The sequence below is a fragment of the Hyla sarda genome, chromosome 1 (genome assembly GCF_029499605.1).
Source record: "Hyla sarda isolate aHylSar1 chromosome 1, aHylSar1.hap1, whole genome shotgun sequence".
Taxonomy (NCBI): domain Eukaryota; kingdom Metazoa; phylum Chordata; class Amphibia; order Anura; family Hylidae; genus Hyla; species Hyla sarda.
The window spans coordinates 480248853-480268001 of NC_079189.1; the positions used below are offsets into that span (position 1 = coordinate 480248853).

General features: G+C 43.7%; 1 protein-coding gene across 1 annotated transcript in view; it reads left to right on the forward strand.

The window, feature by feature from the left end:
* FBN2 (fibrillin 2) overlaps positions 1-19149 on the forward strand; it is a 230049-nt gene that overhangs the window by 8099 nt on the left and 202801 nt on the right. The window lies entirely within an intron of this gene.

Consider the following 19149-nt stretch of genomic DNA (forward strand, 5'->3'; position numbering starts at 1 on the left):
TTAGGGTGATGTATCTCTTCAAAAACTGGGTCTATAAGAACATGCGAGTGTAAAAAATGAAGATTTTGAATTTTCTCCTTCACTTTGCTGCTATTCCTGTGAAACACCTAAAGGGTTAACAACACATTTACTGAATGTAATTTTTTTTATTTTTTTATTCTTTATAATATTATAAAAGTTTACACAAAACCAACTTTTTTTTTTTTTTACTGAATGTCATTTTGAATACTTTGAGGGGTGCAGTTTTTATAATGGGGTCATTTATGGGGTATTTCTAATATGAAGGCCCCTCAAATCCACTTTACAACTGAACTGGTCCACATTCAGAGTGAATCAGATATCATTGTGATAAGGGAGTCTGTCTTTGTTTAATGCTGGCCATGGTTCTACTGAGTCTACTGTTTCCTTGTGCAGTTGATCAAAGACTCTTTTTTGCAATATAATCTGGTAATTAAATTATTAGATACAGCTCACCCTCTTGCCAATGTGGCAGCATTTTTGGGGATGTCATTTTGTAATAGAGCAGAGGCAAGCAGTCAGTCCTAGATGGCAACACCCTTGGAATTCCCAATGTGGGAAACCTTCAATAGGCATGCCCTACCTAAGTTTAAAACCCTGGATGATGTAGAAAGCCTCTATGTTCACCCCTATGCAATCCCTAATTTAGTCCTCAAATGCACATGGCACTCTCTCACTTCAGAGCCCTGTCGTATTTCAAGCAAACAGTTTAGGGTCACATGTGGAGTATTTCCGTACTCGCAAGAAATTGCGTTACAAATTTTGGTGGGCTTTTTCTCCTTTTACCCCTTATGAAAAGGAAAAGTTTGGGTCTACACCAGCATGTTAGTGTAAAAATTTTTTTGCACTAACATGCTGGTGTTGCCCCATACTTTTTACTCAAGAGGTAAAAGGGGAAAAATTTTTTCATTTGTAACGCAATTTCTCCTCAAGAAATTGCATAACAAGGCTCAGGAGTGACAGCGCACTATGTACATTTGAGGACTAAATTGGTGATTTGCACAGTGGTGGCTGATTTTACAGTGGTTCTGACATAAACGCAAAAGAATAAATACGCACGTGTGACCCCATTTTGGAAACTACACCCCTCACGGAATGTAACAAGGGGTATAGTGAGCCTTAACACCCCACAGGTGTTTGACAAAATTTCATTAAAGTTGGATGGGAAAATGAAAAAAAATTTTAGAAACTACACCCCTCACAGAATGTAATCACATGTCACATGTGTGTGTGTGTGTGTGTGGGGGGGGGGGGGGTCCACTGTTCTGGCACCATGGGGGGCTTTGTAAACACACAAGGCCCCCGACTTCTATTCCAACCAAATTCTCTCTCCAAAAGCTCAATGGCGCTCCATCTCATCTGAGCTTTGTAGTGCGCCAGCAGAGCACTTGACGTCCATACATGAGGTATTTACATACTCAGAAGTAATGGGGTTACAAGTTTTGGGGAGAATTTTCTCCTATTACCCCTTGAAAAAAAGTAAAATTTGGGGGAAAACCTGCATTTTAGTGAATTTTTTTTTTTTTTCATTTACACATCCGACTTTAACGAAAAGTCTTGTTACGTTCCTTGAGGTGTGTAGTTTCCAAAATAGTATGCCATGTGGGTTTTTCTTTTTCCTGTTCTGGCACCATAGGGGCTTCCTCAATGTGACATGCCCCCCCAAAAACCATTTCAGAAAAACTCACTCTCCAAAATCCCATTGTCGCTCCTTCTCTTCTGAGCCCTCTAGAGGACCCACAGAGCACTTGACATACACATATGAGATATTTCCTTACTCAAGAGAAATTGGGTTACAAATTTTAGGGTGATGTATCTCTTCAAAAACTGGGTCTATAAGAACATGCGAGTGTAAAAAATGAAGATTTTGAATTTTCTCCTTCACTTTGCTGCTATTCCTGTGAAACACCTAAAGGGTTAACAACACATTTACTGAATGTAATTTTTTTTATTTTTTTATTCTTTATAATATTATAAAAGTTTACACAAAACCAACTTTTTTTTTTTTTTACTGAATGTCATTTTGAATACTTTGAGGGGTGCAGTTTTTATAATGGGGTCATTTATGGGGTATTTCTAATATGAAGGCCCCTCAAATCCACTTTACAACTGAACTGGTCCACATTCAGAGTGAATCAGATATCATTGTGATAAGGGAGTCTGTCTTTGTTTAATGCTGGCCATGGTTCTACTGAGTCTACTGTTTCCTTGTGCAGTTGATCAAAGACTCTTTTTTGCAATATAATCTGGTAATTAAATTATTAGATACAGCTCACCCTCTTGCCAATGTGGCAGCATTTTTGGGGATGTCATTTTGTAATAGAGCAGAGGCAAGCAGTCAGTCCTAGATGGCAACACCCTTGGAATTCCCAATGTGGGAAACCTTCAATAGGCATGCCCTACCTAAGTTTAAAACCCTGGATGATGTAGAAAGCCTCTATGTTCACCCCTATGCAATCCCTAATTTAGTCCTCAAATGCACATGGCACTCTCTCACTTCAGAGCCCTGTCGTATTTCAAGCAAACAGTTTAGGGTCACATGTGGAGTATTTCCGTACTCGCAAGAAATTGCGTTACAAATTTTGGTGGGCTTTTTCTCCTTTTACCCCTTATGAAAAGGAAAAGTTTGGGTCTACACCAGCATGTTAGTGTAAAAATTTTTTTGCACTAACATGCTGGTGTTGCCCCATACTTTTTACTCAAGAGGTAAAAGGGGAAAAATTTTTTCATTTGTAACGCAATTTCTCCTCAAGAAATTGCATAACAAGGCTCAGGAGTGACAGCGCACTATGTACATTTGAGGACTAAATTGGTGATTTGCACAGTGGTGGCTGATTTTACAGTGGTTCTGACATAAACGCAAAAGAATAAATACGCACGTGTGACCCCATTTTGGAAACTACACCCCTCACGGAATGTAACAAGGGGTATAGTGAGCCTTAACACCCCACAGGTGTTTGACAAAATTTCATTAAAGTTGGATGGGAAAATGAAAAAAAATTTTAGAAACTACACCCCTCACAGAATGTAATCACATGTCACATGTGTGTGTGTGTGTGTGTGGGGGGGGGGGGGGGGTCCACTGTTCTGGCACCATGGGGGGCTTTGTAAACACACAAGGCCCCCGACTTCTATTCCAACCAAATTCTCTCTCCAAAAGCTCAATGGCGCTCCATCTCATCTGAGCTTTGTAGTGCGCCAGCAGAGCACTTGACGTCCATACATGAGGTATTTACATACTCAGAAGTAATGGGGTTACAAGTTTTGGGGAGAATTTTCTCCTATTACCCCTTGAAAAAAAGTAAAATTTGGGGGAAAACCTGCATTTTAGTGAATTTTTTTTTTTTTTCATTTACACATCCGACTTTAACGAAAAGTCTTGTTACGTTCCTTGAGGTGTGTAGTTTCCAAAATAGTATGCCATGTGGGTTTTTCTTTTTCCTATTCTGGCACCATAGGGGCTTCCTCAATGTGACATGCCCCCCAAAAACCATTTCAGAAAAACTCACTCTCCAAAATCCCATTGTCGCTCCTTCTCTTCTGAGCCCTCTAGAGGACCCACAGAGCACTTGACATACACATATGAGATATTTCCTTACTCAAGAGAAATTGGGTTACAAATTTTAGGGTGATGTATCTCTTCAAAAACTGGGTCTATAAGAACATGCGAGTGTAAAAAATGAAGATTTTGAATTTTCTCCTTCACTTTGCTGCTATTCCTGTGAAACACCTAAAGGGTTAACAACACATTTACTGAATGTAATTTTTTTTATTTTTTTATTCTTTATAATATTATAAAAGTTTACACAAAACCAACTTTTTTTTTTTTTTACTGAATGTCATTTTGAATACTTTGAGGGGTGCAGTTTTTATAATGGGGTCATTTATGGGGTATTTCTAATATGAAGGCCCCTCAAATCCACTTTACAACTGAACTGGTCCACATTCAGAGTGAATCAGATATCATTGTGATAAGGGAGTCTGTCTTTGTTTAATGCTGGCCATGGTTCTACTGAGTCTACTGTTTCCTTGTGCAGTTGATCAAAGACTCTTTTTTGCAATATAATCTGGTAATTAAATTATTAGATACAGCTCACCCTCTTGCCAATGTGGCAGCATTTTTGGGGATGTCATTTTGTAATAGAGCAGAGGCAAGCAGTCAGTCCTAGATGGCAACACCCTTGGAATTCCCAATGTGGGAAACCTTCAATAGGCATGCCCTACCTAAGTTTAAAACCCTGGATGAAAAATCCTTGATAATGGCTGAAGGGAATCATGTATGACTGAACTTTACTTAAAAAGAAACAAAAAGAAACATGTAAGTCTAGAGTTAAAGTCTTCAGGGTCTTCAAGACTCTAGTGCATCCTGTGAGCCACTCCTTTAAGGGAAATATAAATACTACGACCATATCATATCGGATTTGTTTGGGGAGTCCAAATCAAGCTTGACTGTTTATATAATTGCTTTAGAATTTATACTGGAAACATTAACATTATATTTGTAATGATTCCAGCTTTTTAAACATATAGCTTTTTAAATAAACATAATGTGTTATGTCCAGCAGACAGTATTTTAGAAAACCTATGGCTTAAAAATAACTATTTAAAGCAAAGCAAACACATGCATTGGCAGTAATATAAACACTGTTGTTAGGCAGTGAATAATATGTTTTTAATAGCTGATGGACAGCAGGACAACTAACCAGGTTAATAGTGTTGGTAAAACTGGTTCAAACGCTTCTTACCAGATGAAAATCGGTGCAGCCACTCTGGAGATATTTATCTTTCTGCTAATATGGTTTTTACTTTTTAGGCTAAGTTCTCACGAATCGTGTCACAGCAAGACACTAAAATGTAACTTTTAATACAAACCACTAAAATCCAAAAGCAAAAAGAAGGACCAATACTAATAAACCAATATAGTGGTTATCTACCACCAAAAAGAACACAATTGATATTGACAACTGACATGATGTGACGTGCTTAAATCAAAGCAAACAATACGTTGTAATGAACATGCTCCAATGTTTTGGAGACTTACATATATACAGAGTCCAGGATAACCAATCTCTAAAGGAAAGATACGGGGAATAACGTAGGAGGAGGGGGAGAGGAGCTAGGGGAGCATTGGCCTATGGATGTGTGGCCACTGTCTGCTGTCTCTTACCTTGTGGTCCCTGATTCTACCCCTATGCCTAGCCGGAGTAGAGGTCCTTAGAAGGACAGCCCTGCTCTGGAACCTACCCCTCACTCTGCTATGCTTGCCCAAGCTCAGACACAGATAGGGGGCTCTCTGTCTCACTAGAAGGTGCTGCCTACCTGGGTTGGATAGGAGAAAGGAGGGCAGACCTTTTGTCAATAATCATTTGAGACAGTGGCAGCCTGGGGTTTGTCTATGGGAGCACATGTAAAAAAAATGTAAATTTACTGTGATTGGATTACTTCTTAGATAAATGTAACACATTTCTTATAGAAATACTCTGAAGATGCTGAAAAATGCCTCTTAAAGGTTTGCAATGCAATATGGATTCTATGAGTCATTCATGCGTTTAGCTCCATAAACCAAATTCCAATGAATGATTAGTAGCGCAAAACCACAACAAATCCTTTAAATTGGTTATGATGTATAAATGAACAAAAAACACCATGTTATATCAATACATTGGCAGAGATATGTTATTTCTCATAGACACATCCCAAAAAAAAAAAATATGCTAACATTTATATTTACTGTAAGACAGAAAAATAATAATAGAGGGATGTATCCTATGATGCATGGGATTCAAGAATGCCTCAGTTTGTAACCTCTTGTGATAATGAATATAAAGGCATTATTCAGTACAAGTTAGAAATACTCATCTGGACTCAAAGCAAGGTTGACAGGTAGCTCAAAAACGTCCCAGCGCATTTCTTGCCCCAATCATCAGGGGACGATGGGGGGCAGATGAAGGCATCATGGCATTTGGTTGCTGCAAGGATGGCTGGTGGAGATGGAAATGATGCTGTCTGATGGTATTGTCTGCAATGAGAGCCTGCTCCCTTTAAATGTGCTTCCCGGGTCAGATCCAGCCAATCAAGACCGAGTGTGCTGAATGAGTGATACTCAGTCACACCATTCAGAAGATGAAACGTAAAACTAAGTGTGCATACTGACCTGATGGAGGCATGGAAAGTAATTATAATAAATCACCGGCAACTGTGTGGTTGCTGGGACAGAGGATGCACATTCATTTGCGCATTCCCGAATGTCGGACGTCTGAGCAGTATGTGCATGTATCGGATATCGGATGCATGCGCAGTGCGCACGCCTCCAATGGCTCCAATGATTAACAGAGCGATGTCCAGCGCATGCGCGGTAGGCGCGCATCCGATCATTAGTTACATACGAGGATTGTATCGCTGTGCCCGCATAGATAATTCTATGCGTGTGCATGGCAGAAGAACTGGAAACAGTCCAGCTAGGTAAGTCCATGATCCATAGCTCTGCGCCTGTGCAAATCCCACACATGAGATGCATGTGACATACTGAACATAGATGTCCGTCAGACGATATACACGCTCTGCTGTCATAATGCCCATTACTGGTAGATTAAAGTAGGTGTATTGTGAATCAAAAGATGTTGCAGTATATCGATTTAAAGGAATAATACCCAAACGAAAAGGGTCAAAAAATATACCCAATAAAAAATACATATACAACCATCTAATTATTTAAGTAACATGTTCGGATTTATAAAAATATAATTTTTCGGTCAACTTATCCAAATATATCAGGAGCCATCATTACTTTATTAATAATCGGGGAGCAGAAAAAGATCCAAGAATCCCCCAATTATCGATATTCTTCGATAAAAACTGTGAGGGAGGACAAATCTCACCTGGGAGTTATGGTGACTAATTCAGTAATGAGTTACCCAGTCTATTGGTATATGCTGGGGATAATGCTAATGTAACCTGTGGATATATAGATTATTTGATAAATAAATGAATAACTGATCTATAGGGACAACAATAAAAATTCAAGTCAACAATGGTTCTACAGTTTCTGACCCAATTGGTCAGAAAGATACACTGGAAGGCGCACATTCTTGTGCCAATATCCAGACTGGATATTTGGTACTACCTGGACCCAGATGTATGCATGGGAACATCTGATCATAACCCAGCAATGGAATGGGTCCCTAGCGTAAGGTCAATGGTTGAGATTTAGAGTGGTAAACTAAATAAGTAAGTAGGAACCTAGACTATTAAATGAAACAGGCAAATGAGAGAACCTCATTCAAGCCTCGGGGGGGGGGGGGGGGGGGTAGTTGATTTGAACTGATAAATCCATCTATTTTCTTTCTGAAGAAGATGTTTATTAAAATTGTCCCCACGTGGCAACAGGGGCAAGACTTCCAGGATTGAGAATTTTAGATGTTTGGGGTCCCCATTATGTCTCTCATGCACGTGTCTGGACACTGGAGTGGTGTGATTATGTTTCACATGATTGATATGCTCACAGATCCGTCTCCGGAATTCTCTTACTGTTTTGCCAATGTAGTCGAAGGGACAACTACACTGGCACAGGTATACCAATCCCTTGGTGTGGCAATTACCAAAGTCTCTGATGTCATATCTCTCACCTGTAGATGAACTGATGACCACTTTGGTCCACATCATAAAGGGGCAAGCACGACAGCCACTACAGGGGAAATTACCACAGATTCGTCATTCCAACCAAGACCCTGATGGAATGGGGCCTGTGTAGTGGCTGTGGACCAAACGGTCCTGAAGGCTCCAGCCTTTATAATATGTAATTAATGGCCATAAAGATATAACTTTTTCCAGGAGTGGATCTGTTTGTAGAATCAACCAGTGTTTTTGTAAGATGTCATAAATCAGAGTTGAATGATCATCATAGGTAGCAATGATTCTGGTAACAGAATCATTCTGTTCCCGTACTCGTGGTACCAATAACTCATCCCAACATTGGCTCTGTGCATGTTTAAAGGCCGATGTTAAGACGGCATCGGGGTATCCCCGCTGATGGAATCGTTCACGTAATTTGTTGGCCTCTTGATAAAAAAAACTTTGTCCGAGGAACAATTCCTACGGACCCTAAGATATTGTCCTGTCTCAAATGATAATTGACAATAGGTCTGCCCTCCCTTCTCCTATCCAACCCAGGTAGGCAGAACATTCTAGTCAGACAGAGAGCCCCCTATCTGTGTCTGAGCTAGGGCAAGCATAGTAGAGTGAGGGGTAGGTTACAGAGCGGGGCCATCCTTCTAAAGAAGTCTACTCCGCCTAGGCATAGGTGTAGAATCAGGGACCACAAGGTAAGGGACAGCAGACAATGACCACACATCCATAGGTCGATGCTCCCGTAGGTCCTCCTCCCTCCTCTGTATCTTTCCTTTAGAGATTGGTTATCCTGGACTCTGCCTATGTGTAAGTCTCCAAAACATTGGAGCATGTTCATTACAATGTATTGTTTGCTTTGATTTAAGCATGTCACATCATGTCAGTGCTTTGATCAATTGTGTTCTTTTTGGTGGTAGATAACCACTATATTGGTTTATTAGTATTGGTCCTTCTTTTTGCTTTTGGATTTTAGTGGTTTGTCTTGCTGTGATACGATTTTTGGTTTACACTATTTACATATTAATTAGTCTGTGACATTAAGTTCACAAGAACACTGTGCTCCAATAAAGGGAGCATTCCTGTATCTCCGCCTCTCTTATAGAGAGGAATGGAGGGGGCGTGTTTCCACCAGCTGATGTGCTGGGAATGAAATGTGCTCTAGCAGAGCAGAACTGGGGCTGAGGCAGGCCCCGTATGGGAGATCACTGGGAGTCCCGGCGGTCGGACTCCCCACACCCCTCGCGATCAGACATTTATCAGTTATCTTGCGGATAAGGCATACATTTTTTAGCAATGAATATCTTCTTTAGGACATAAAAACCATATTAAGTAGTAAGTAGTAAATAGCGTGTACAGAATAAATAGGCTACACGTATGCCCAAATAATACAAAAAAGCCCCTTAAATTAATCATATGAATATAGAGATCCCACTAGGGAAGGAAAGGTGCTTCTAAAAGTAAACTTTTACTTACAATGGTTAAAATACACCAAATAATAATTATGTTGATACCAAGATATGAAGATATATGTAAATACACTATATAGTCCACCTAGGAACAGTTAGCTGCCACTGGCCCTCATTTAGCATCCCAAAACATTACAATAGGGGTCAACCAAAAATGTGTCAAACAGTCAGCTGACCATTTGCACAGATCACTAACGCATGTATAATTCACACATGATTCCCAATCCCGATGCGTTTCTGCAAGCATTTAGGCAAAAATATATCAAATATAAAACATATGGGAAACATATAGGGACCTGTGTTAGAATGTGTTTTGTTATGTTCTTTTTTACACCAGATATTTATCACATGTATCAAATAACATTTATCAGGTCATTATATATTGATGGACCCCTAAATCCATCAAAGTATTCATATCAGTAGCGCCATCTCTTCTGCTCCCTCTAGTACATATTGTTACGCCGAGCACTCCGGGTTCCCGCTCCTCCCCGGAGCGCTCGCAGCGCTCTCCTGTTCGCAGCACCCCGGTCAGGACCGGGAACGGGAGCGCTGCGATAATGTCCCTAGCCATGATGCGATCCGCGATGTGAGATGCGCCGGCTCGCGATTCGCATCCCGGCCCGCTTACCAGACTCGTTCCCCGTCTGTGCTGTCCCGGCGCGTGCGGCCCCGCTCCCTAGGGTGCGCGCGCGCCGACTCTTTAAGATTTAAAGGGCCAGTGCACCAATGATTGGTGCCTGGCCCAATCTGTCTAATTAGCCTCCACCTGCTCCCTGTCTATTTAACCTCACTTCCCCTTTACTTCCTTGCCAGATCTTGTTGCCATTGTGCCTTGAGAAAGCGTTCCTTGTGTATCCCAAGCCAGTGTTCCTGACCTCTTGCCGTTGCCCCTGACTACGATCCTTGCTGCCTGCCCTGACCTTCTGCTACGTCGACCTTGCTCTTGCCTAATCCCTTGTACCACGCCTATCTCAGCAGTCAGAGAGGTTGAGCCGTTGCCGGTGGATACGACCTGGTTGCTACCGCCGCTGCAAGACCATCCCGCTTTGCGGCGGGCTCTGGTGAATACCAGTAGCAACTTAGAACCAGTCCGCCGGCACGGTCCACGCCAATCCCTCTCTGACACAGAGGATCCACCTCCAGCCGGCCGAATCCTGACAGTAGATCCGGCCATGGATTCCGCTGAGGTGCCGCTGCCAAGCCTCGCTGACATATTCACGGTGGTCGCCCAGCAATCCCAACTGATCGCCCAACAAGGTCACCAGCTGTCGCAGTTGACCGCCATGCTACAGCAACTTCAGTCACAGCTACAGCAACAACCATCTCCGCCAGCTCCTGCACCTCCTCCGCAGCGAGCGGCCGCTCCTAACCTCCGCTTGTCCCTGCCGGACAAATTTGATGGGGACTCTAGACTCTGCCGTGGTCTCCTGTCTGGGAAGGCCCTGTCATGGGCCACACCGCTCTGGGCACCTCTCTCACAGTATCCTTTGCAATCTACCCCTGTGCCTCCCGCCGAGAAGGCTATGCAAGTGGATTGGTCTCGCCTGACCCATGAGGAGAGGACTCGCCGCAGAGATAAAAATTTATGTATGTACTGCGCTAGTACCGAACATTTCTTGGTGGATTGCCCTATTCGTCCTCCACGTCTGGGAAACGCATGCACGCACCCAGCTCACGTGGGAGTGGCGTCTCTTGGTCTGAAGTCTGCTTCTCCACGTCTCACTATGCCCGTACGGATTTCTACTTCTGCCAACTCCTCCTTCTCAGCTGTGGCCTTCTTGGACTCTGGTTCTGTGGGAAATTTCATTTTGGCCTCTTTTGTTAATAAGTTCAACGTCCCTGTGACCCGTCTCGCCAAGCCGCTCTACATTTCCTTGGTCAACGGAGTAATATTGGACTGCACTGTGCGTTACCGCACAGAACCCCTGCTCATGAGCATTGGACTGCATCACGAAAAAATTTAACTTTTTGTCTTGCCCAACTGCACCTCTGAAGTCCTCCTCGGTCTGCCATGGCTCCAACGCCACTCTCCTACCCTTGACTGGACCAACGGGGAGATCAAGAGCTGGGGTGCTTCTTGCCACAAAAAATGCCTCACGTCTACTCCCAGTCCCGTCAGTCAAACCTCAGTGTCTCCTCCTTTACCTGGTCTCCCCAAGGCCTATCAGGACTATGCTGTGTCTCCTCCTCATAGCCCCCGTCCTGGTAACACTCTGCCCTGTGCCAAGCTTCACCCTCTTCCCCCCCTCCCCACTCCCACGCCTTCTGGTTTGCCCGCTGTTGATGAGGTTTCCCGGGACTTCTCCACCATCTGGAAAGAGACTCAAAAATCCCTCATACAGGCCTCATCCCGGATGAAGAAGCATGCCGACAAAAAAAGAAGAACTCCTCCTGTCTTTGTTCCTGGAGACAAAGTGTGGCTCTCCGCCAAGTATATCCGCTTCCGTGTCCCCAGTTATAAACTGGGATCACGTTATCTTGGACCCTTTAAAATCAAGTGCCAAATCAATCCTGTTTCCTACAAACTCCTTCTTTCCCCTTCTCTCCGTATTCCTAACGCTTTTCATGTCTCTCTCCTTAAACCGCTTATCCTTAACCGCTTCTCTCCCAAGGTTGTTGCTCCTACTCCTGTCTCTGGGTCCTCAGATGTCTTCTCCGTTAAAGAAATTCTCGCGTCTAAGACGCTCAGAGGTAAAAAAAAAAATTCTTGTAGATTGGGAGAATTGCGGCCCTGAGGAGAGGTCATGGGTACCCGAGGATAACATTCTCGACAAGGACCTAATTCACAAATTTTCAGGTTCCAAAAAGAGGGGGAGACCCAAGGGGGGGGGGTACTGTTACGCCAAGCGGTCCGGGTTCCCGCTCCTCCCCGGAGTGCTCGCAGCGCTCTCCTGTTCGCAGCGCCCCGGTCAGACCCGCTGACCGGGAGCGCTGTGATAATGTCCCTAGCCGTGATGCGATCCGTGATGCGATCCGCAATGCGGGACGCGCCCGCTCGCGATTCGCATCCCGGCCCGCTTACCAGACTCGTTCCCCGTCTGTGCTGTCCCGGCGCGCGCGGCGGCTCTTTAAGATTTAAAGGGCCAGTGCACCAATGATTGGTGCCTGGCCCAATCTGTCTAATTAGCCTCCATCTGATCCCTGTCTATTTAACCTCACTTCCCCTTCACTTCCTTGCCGGATCTTGTTGCCATTGTGCCTTGAGAAAGCGTTCCTTGTGTATCCCAAGCCAGTGTTCCTGACCTCTTGCCGTTGCCTCTGACTACGATCCTTGCGGCCTGCCCTGACCTTCTGCTACGTCCGACCTTGCTCTTGCCTAATCCCTTGTACCATGCCTATCTCAGCAGTCAGAGAGGTTGAGCCGTTGCCGGTGGATACGACCTGGTTGCTACCGCCGCTGCAAGACCATCCTGCTTTGCGGCGGGCTCTGGTGAATACCAGTAGCAACTTAGAACTGGTCCGCCGGCACGCTCCACGCCAATCCCTCTCTGACACAGAGGATCCACCTCCAGCCGGCCGAATCCTGACACATATATTATCAGTTTGGGGTTATGGAGTAGCCGTGGACCTGTGTAAGAAAGAGGGGAGAGAAAGAGTTGCCACTTTCAGGTGATTCTGCTTACCCCATTGATGGTGCACAAGATCTATATATTACTCTGTAGCTACTCACATGACCCCCGGGAGCATCTAGATATTGACGCTACCTACAGCAAAGCATATCATAGGTAGACTGGTTAGGCTAGTGATTTACTTATGGTAACTCCGCTTTTTTATCATGTTAATCCCGAGTATACTTACAGTGAAGGACCGGTATTCGGACTCTGAAGTGGCAATGTTACCGCTGTGTTGCCAGGACTGCGCGCTAGTGAGCACGCCAGTGTGCCTTACATCACGAGAGCTCTCCGATACCCGCCTATAACTCCCCCCTCAAGACTCCACACGGGGAGACAGAGCCTTCTCTAGGAGTGAAATCCCACCCCTAGGTTAACCCATTATAGGCGGGAGTGCTATTCGTGACTGATACATATAGAAATATAAAAAACTCAGATTTCTAGCCAGTTTCTTTAGATAGTCATATAGTTGAAGTAGAGATAATGAACCATTTCGTGTTATGACTATGGAATCAGCAGAGTCCACTGACTCCCACCTATCTCAGCTCAGAGACTAGTGTAAGTAGGAGAGTAGGAAGCCTGTAATAGGATTTACACTAGACAGGAAGTTGAGTGCTTTTTAAAGTCTACTACTAGGGATGAACCAAAATTGTGTTGTCTGAAAATGCTGTTTTCTGCACGTCCAATATGTTTCCATCACATGAAAGGTGTCAATCTCTGCTTTCCTGTATGTAAAAACACTGAGAAAGGGCTTACTTTTTAAATAAATTGAAAGATATTTATAAAGTGATCAGCTATGGCCCTGTGTTGCTGTATTGAATGCACTGCTATAGTGAAGTGATCTGAAATCTGTAGCTAGTGCAGAACTACAACTTCCAGCCGGCAATGAAAACTAATAGCAATGCATAAGGGGCAGTAACATAATAAAGTTCTACTACACAATGTTTCTGAACCAACAATTGTTGCATCCTGGGGAAGGACTGTGCGGCTTAAATTTGTTTCTGTAAAAACTGCCTCCCCAGCTGCATAAATCCATTAACCTCTTAAGGACCCAGCCATTTTACACCTTAGGACCAGGCCATTTTTTGAACATCTGACCACTGTCATTTTAAACATTAATTACTCTGGAATGCTTTTAGTTATCATTCTGATTCCGAGATAGTTTTTTCGTGACATATTCTACTTTAACATAGTGGTAAAAAAAAATTGTAACTTGCATCCTTTCTTGGTGAAAAATGTGAAAATTTTATGAAAATTTTTAAAATTTAGCATTTTTCTAACTTTGAAGCTCACTGCTTGTAAGGAAAATGGATATTCAAAATATTTTTATTTTTTTTTCACATTTTCAATATGTCTACTTTATGTTTGCATCATAAAATTGACAAGTTTTTACTTTTGGAAGACACCAGAGGGCTTCAAAGTTCAGGAGCAATTTTCCAATTTTTCACAAAATTTCCAAACTCACTATTTTTCAGGGACCAGTTCAGGTTTGAAGTGGATTTGAAGGGTCTTCATCTTAGAAATACCCCACAAATGACCCCATTATAAAAACTGCACCCCCCAAAGTATACAAAATGATATTTTATCAGCCTTTTAACCATTTAGGTGTTTCATAGGAATAGCAGGAAAGTGAAGGAGAAAATTCACAATCTTCATTTTTTACACTCGCATGTTCTTGTAGACCCAATTTTTTAATTTTTACAAGGGGTAAAAGGAGAAAATGTATACTTATATTTGTAGCCCAATTTCTCTAGAGTAAGCACATACCTCATATGTCTATGTAAAGTGTTCGGTGGGGGCATGAAGAGGGCTCAGAACCGAAGGAGAGACAAGGGGATTTTGGAGAGTACGTTTTTCTGAAATGGTTTTTGGGGGGCATGTTGCATTTAGGAAGCCCCTATGGTGCCAGAACAGCAAAAACAAAAACACATGTCATACCATTTTGGAAACAAGACCCCTTGAGGAACGTAAAAAGGAATTAAGTGAGCCTTAATACCCCACATGTGTTTCACGACTTTTGCATATGTAAAAAAATAAAATAAAATTTCACTAAAATGTGTGTTTACCCCCAAATTTCACATTTTTGCAAGGGTTAATAGCAGAAAATACCCCACAAAATTTGTAACCCCATCTCTTCTGAGTATGGAGGTACCCCACAAGTTGACCTGAAGTGCACTATGGGCGAACTACAATGCTCAGTAGAGAAGGAGTCATATTTGGCTTTTTGAGAGCAAATTTTGCTCGGGGGCATGTCCCATTTAGAAAGCCCCTATGGTGCCAGGAGAGCAAAAAAAAAACCACATGGCATACCATTTTGGAAACTAGACCCCTTGAGGAACGTAACAAGGAATAAAGTGAGCCTTAATACCCCACAGGGGTTTCACGACTTTTGCATACGTAAAAAAAAAATTTCATTAAAATGGGTGTTTCCCCCCAAATTTCACATTTTTGCAAGGGTTAATAGCAAAAAATACCCTCGAAAATTTGAAACCCCATCTCTTCTGAGTATGGAGGTACCTCATAAGTTGACCTGAAGTGCACTACGAGCGATCTACAATGCTCAGAAGAGAAGGAGTCATATTTGGCTTTTTGAGAGCAAATTTTGCTCGGGGGGCATGTCGCATTTAGGAAGCCCCTATGGTGCCAGGACAGCAAAATAACCCCCACATGGAATACCATTTTGGAAACTAGACCCCTTGAGGAACGTAACAAGGGGTACAGTGAGCATTTACCCCCACTGGTGTCTGTCAGATCTTTGGAACAGTGGTCTGTACAACATTTTTAATTTGCACAGCCCACTGTTCCAAAGATCTGTCAGACACCTGTGGGGTGTAAATTCTCACTGCACCCCTCATTACATTCCGTGAGGGGTTTAGTTTCCGAAATGGGGTCATATGTGGGGATTTATTTTTTTTGCATTTGTCAAAACCGCTGTAACAATCAGCCACCCCTGTGCAAATCACCTCAAATGTACATGGTGCACTCTCCCTTCTGGGCCTTGTTGTGCGCCCCCAGAGCACTTTGCGCCCACATATGGGGTATCTCCGTAGTCGGGAGATTGCATTACAAATTTTGGGGGGCTTTTTTTCCCTTTTACCTCTTGTCAAAATGAAAAGTATAGGGCAACACCAGCATGTTAGTGTAAAAAATTTATTTTTTTACACTAACATGCTGGTGTAGACCCCAACTTCACATTTTCATAAGGGGTGAAAGGAGAAAAAGCCCCCCCAAAATTTGTTAGGCAATTTCTCCCGAGTACGGCGATACCCCATATGTGGCCCTAAACTGTTGCCTTGAAATACGACAGGGCTCCAAAGTGAGAGAGCGCCATGCGCATTTGAGGCCTGAATTAGAGATTTGCATAGGGGTGGACATAGGGGTATTCTACGCCAGTGATTCCCAAACAGGGTGCCTCCAGCTGTTGCAAAACTCCCAGCATGCTTGGACAGTCAACGGCTGTCAAGCAATACTGGGAGTTGTTGTTTTGCAACAGCTGGAGGCTCCATTTTGGAAACAGTGGTGTACCAGACGTTTTTCATTTTTATTGGGGAGGGGGGCTTTGTAGGGGTATGTGTATATGTAGTGTTTTTTACTTTTTATTTTATTTTGTGTTAGTGTAGTGTAGTGTAGTGTAGTGTTTTTAGGGTACAGTCACATGGGCGGGGGGTTACAGCGAGTTTCCCGCTGCGAGTTTGAGCTGCCACGCAAAATTTGCTGCATCGCAAACTTGCAGCCTGATACTCACTGTAAGCCCCAGCCCATGTGAATGTATCCTGTACATTCACAGGGGGGGACCTCCAGCTGTTGCAAAACTACAACTCCCAGCATGCACAGTCTATCAGTGCATGCTGGTAGTTATAGTTTTGCAACAGCTGGAGGCACACGGGTTTGGAAACACTGAGTTAGGAAACAGACAATGTTTCCCAACCAGTGTGCCTCCAGCTGTTGCAAAACCACAACTCCCAAACATTCTCAGGCATGCTGGGAGTAGTAGTTCGGCAACATCTTTAGAGCCAGATGTTGCCGAACTACAACTCCCAGCATGCTTGGAGTTGTAGTTTTGCAACATCTGGAGGACTACAGTTTGCAGACCACTAATACAGCGGTTCTCAATCTGTGCCCTTCCAGATGTTGCAATACTACAACTCCCAGTATGCCAAAACTGTCCAGGCATGCTGGGAGTTGTAGTTATGCAACATCTGAAGGGCCAGATGTTACAGAACTACAACTCCCAGCATGCCTGGACAGTAAGGGCATGCTGAGGATGTGTAGTTTTGCAATATCTGGAAGGGCACAGTGGTCTCCAAACTGTGGACCTCCAGATGTTGCAAAACTGCAACTCCCAGCATGCCCAGACGCCAAGGGCTGTCTGGGCATGCTGGGAGTTGTAGTTTACAGGGTCCCATTACAGCAATGCATGTCGCTTTACGGCGACGTGCATTGCTGTAAAGGGCCCGACCGCGGCTGAAGATCTACTCACCTGTCGCCGCCGCCGTCTTCATCGCAGGGATCCAGGTCTTCAGGGACGAGGTAAGTACCGGGGCTGGGCTCCAGCACTCCCCCGTCCCCCGCCGCGTCCTCCGGTCTTCCTCCCGTCCTCTTCGGACTTCCAGGGGCCGGGCAGGACGGGAGGAAGTAACCGCCCCCCTCCTGCGATTGGTCGGTTAACTAACCGACAGATTGCAGGGTATAGGAGGAGGTAGCCTGTTTGCCACCTCGCTCCTATACTTCAGCATGGTCCTGGCTGTCTGTGACAGCCGGGATCATGCAAAATTACTGGGCGGTCGGGTCCCAGAGACCCGATCAGCCCGGTATCGCCGCAGATCGCAAGGGCGATTTCCCTTGCGATTTGGCCTACATGGCCCCCCTCGGCGTTTGCCCTGGATGCCTGCTGAAGGATTTCAGCAGGCATCCAGTTCCGATCTCTGCCCGGCGCGCGGCAGAGACCGGAAAACGCCAGGGCGTATGGATACGCCCTGGGTCCTTAAGGCCCAGGGTGTGAGGGCGTATCCATACGCCCTGGGTCCTTAAGAGGTTAAATATTGCCATAAATTGAAGGAGATCAGGAAATGTATAGTTTAGCAGATCTTTCCACTAATATAAAGTCAAATGATACCTAATGGTAGACAGTATTGCACAGTATTGATATTATAGGGGGTCAGCAATGCAATACAGAAACACACAGCACATAACACAGACACTATGGAAATTGACTGGGCTAAGGTAATTTCTCCTAGCTGTGTATTGCTCAGACAAATTTATCACATGCTCTGTGCCATTTTATAAATTTGAAACTTGTCAGAAATGTATTGACTGTAAAACCCGTCTACCACAGACAAAAATGATAAATTCCCCCTAATATATTGTTTTTGGTAATTCTTTTTGTTACAGAATCGCTGTATCACAAACTATACTCTGATGTAAAGTTATTATATACAGACACTTTGTTTATCTAAGGTTAGATGGAACATTCCATATCAGGTATAGACGGACTTCTTCAGGTCAGCTTTGACAGTATTTACGGGTTCATCATGGTTTGATATGTTCCAGACCAAGGTGACTAATAATATTGTACCTTTTAATGTCGCTAAGGGACTACTAAGGCTGAATGCAAATATATGTGCAGTGATAGTATAGTGTATGTGCAAGCCAAAGCACAGTAAATCTGAAACCATCAAACTTCTGAAAGTTTTTAGACCCTTTCACCTGTTTTTCCCCAATCATTCTACACAAAACAGATGTGAAAACTGAATGTTAGGAATCTTTGCTAGTTCATTGAAAAGAAATAACTATAATATTGCATTGACATAAGTATTCAGACCCTTTACAGAGTATTTAGTTGAAGCAGTGATTACAGCCTCCAGTTTTCTTGGGTATGACGCAGCAAGAGTTGCACACCTGGATTTGGGGATTTTCTGCCATTCACCTCTGCAGATTGGCCGCTCAAGGGCATTCACAGAGTTGCACCTAAGACACTCCTGTGTTGTCTTGGCTGTGTGCTTAGGGTAATTGTTTTATTGAAAGGTGAATCTTTGGCCCAGTTTGAAGTCCACACCACTTTGGATCAGGCTTCCATTAAGAATATCTCCCCTGACCAGTCTCCCTGTCCCAGCCACTGAAAAGCACCCCTACAACATGAAGCTGCCATTACCATGCTTCACTTTAGGGATAGTATTGGGCCAATGAGAAATGCCTAGTTTCCACCAGAAATGAAACTCAGAATTGAGGCCAAAAACAATCATGATTTTATCAGACCAAAGAATTTTGTTTCTTATAGTCTGAAAGTCCTCATCCTATTGGGTAAGTCCTAGGAGGGGACAGCTACAGAGCGGAATTGTGACGTTATTCCTCTCCATACTAAGCGGCGCCCGCCCGGCTGGAATCAACAGCCAGGGGCAGCAGTTAATAGCCTGCAGCAGTGATGACCG